We start from the raw sequence: 2,325 nt of genomic DNA, 5'->3' as shown, positions 1-2,325 counted from the left end.
TTGGTCCCTGCTAGGGGAGGGAGTCATTAATCAATGCAGCTGGTCAGCTGTGGTGTAGCTCCCTCTGGTTTTGCTGCTTTTCTGGGCCTGGAGCTGAAACACAGCTGAGGCCTAGATGTCATCTCTAGGGCTTAATGCTTAAGGGAGTGGTTGTGCAAGGGCTTGTGTGTGTGTGTGTGTGTGGGGGGATCCCACGAGGCTATTTCCAGGCCCCCTTGTTCCTCCTCTAAGGGGATCTACCACGTGACTAGTGACATGTGGTCCAAACCACATGACCAGCGACATGAAAGGTCAGGGGGCCTAACCCGAATGACGAGCAATACGCCAGGGGAGGAAAGGTTACCTTGGGGCAAGGTCTTTGTTTTCCCAGTTCTGCCCATTGCTAGGCACTCAGGGCTTTCCAACCTGGTGCCCTTCTGGTGTACCTGGCCCATTGTCCTTGCTGTGCTCATGTCTGCCTAACAGCCTGCCACACACCTGGAGGTGACGGGGAGCCTTCACCTATGAGATAAGCAGAAAACCCCGGCCCCAAATAACGTCACTCACGCTGGAAGTCCTCTATACCAAACCTAGATGTAATACCCGATGTAACTGTAATGTCAACCTTTCCCAGAAACATTAAATCTTAATCAACCAGTATGGAATTTTCTGGTCAAGCACCTGTAAGTAAGGTCATCTGTCACCCCGGCCCTCTCCATTCCCGTAGAGCAGCGGTTCTCAACCTGTGGGTCGCAACCCCTTTGGCAGTCGAACGACCCTTTCACAGGGGTCGCCTAAGACAGTGATGGAGAACCTCTTGAGCTCAGCATGTCAGCATTTTGAAAAACCCTAACTTAACTCTGGTGCCATGTCACATATAGAAATTTTTTGATATTTGCAACCATAGTAAAACAAAGATTTATATTTTTGATATTTATTTTATATATTTAAATGCCATTTAACAAAGAAAAATCAACCAAAAAAATGAGTGTCATAGGTTCGCCATCACTGGCCTAAGACCATCCTGCATATCAGATATTTACATTACAATTCATAACAGTAGCAACATTACAGTTAAGAAGTAGCAACAAAAATAATTTTATGGTTAGGTCAGAACATGAGGAACTGTGTTTAAGGGCCAGAAGGTTGAGAACCACTGCCCTAGAGGCAGTCTGCTTGATGAAACCCCCTCCCTTCTTTTCCTCAAAGACAAGGCTCATGGCCCTGAAGTAATCCTTTCTTTTCTTTCCCTAATAGCTCCCTTTCCCCACCCTGCTGCCTATCAAGCCTTCCTAATAAAATCTCCTGCCTTCCCCTAAGAAATAATCCACTTTGCCTGAAATAATCCACTCTTTGAAAGTCTGAGTCCCACCCTTTTTTTTTGCCCAAAAAAACCTTCCATTTTGTACAACCCCCTAGTACAGTAATGGCGAACCTGTGACACGCGTGTCAGAGGTGACACGCGAACTCTAATTGCTTGATGGGCTGCAGCTGGTTCCCGAATTGCTTAATCAAGTTAATTAGACCTCAAGTTTATGCAGGCAGGTGGAATTCGTCTTTTGACACGAGATGCACTCAGCTTTGCATTTTGGAGGGTGACTCTGGAAGCTGGTATTGAAAAATGGGAAACTAGATACTGTGTGCCCTGGCCGGTTTGGCTCAGTGGACAGAGCACCAGCCTGCAGACTGAAGGGTCCCAGGTTCGATTCCGGACAAGGGCACATGCCTGGGTTTTGGGCTCCATCCCTAGTAGGAGGCTGGTCTCTTCTGGCTCTTCCACAGCCTTCCCTGGGCCCAAATCTTAGCACCATGGATTCTGGAAGTGGACATAGAGACAGAAACTCGGCAGATAAATGCAGCCTCTTTGGACCAAGATCCCTCCAGAAGTCTGATCTGGAGGCATTGCCACCAGCCCTACGGAGGAGCCCAGAAGCCTCCAGTGGAACTGAAGCGCATGCAGGCCACCCGAAGGCGGAAGAGCCAGCAACCTTCACGCCGCCCAAGATGGACCTCCCAGCGATGGGAGGGAAGAAGCAACCACCTCGGACCCACAATCTCAAACCCCATGACTTGAATGTGCTCACACCCACTGGCTTCTAGAGCTTTCTCTTCCAATGACTCTGAAGACGGGGTGTCTGGCACCCACTTCCTTTATTACCCTGGCTCTGACATAGGGATGGGTTGGGTTTGTTGTTTTTAAACCTCTTTTTTTAAAAATTAATTAATTAATTTATTTATTTATTTATTTTTTAATATATTTTTTATTGATTAAGATATTACATATGTGTCCTTGTCCCCACGTTACCCTCTACCCCCCCCCCCCACTCATGCCCTCACCCCCCTGTT

At 47.7% G+C, this 2,325-nt stretch overlaps 1 pseudogene across 1 annotated transcript; it reads left to right on the top strand.

Annotated features, from left to right (window-relative positions):
- Window positions 1-1,788: 1,788 nt before the first annotated feature.
- Window positions 1,789-2,079, top strand: LOC308517172 (putative monooxygenase p33MONOX; annotated as a pseudogene). The gene has a single exon. The product of its transcript is annotated as a putative monooxygenase p33MONOX (transcript).
- Window positions 2,080-2,325: the final 246 nt, after the last annotated feature.

The sequence above is a fragment of the Myotis nattereri genome, assembly GCF_964212035.1.
Source record: "Myotis nattereri genome assembly, chromosome: 3".
NCBI classification, from domain to species: domain Eukaryota; kingdom Metazoa; phylum Chordata; class Mammalia; order Chiroptera; family Vespertilionidae; genus Myotis; species Myotis nattereri.
This window is presented reverse-complemented; position numbering and strand designations above follow the sequence as displayed.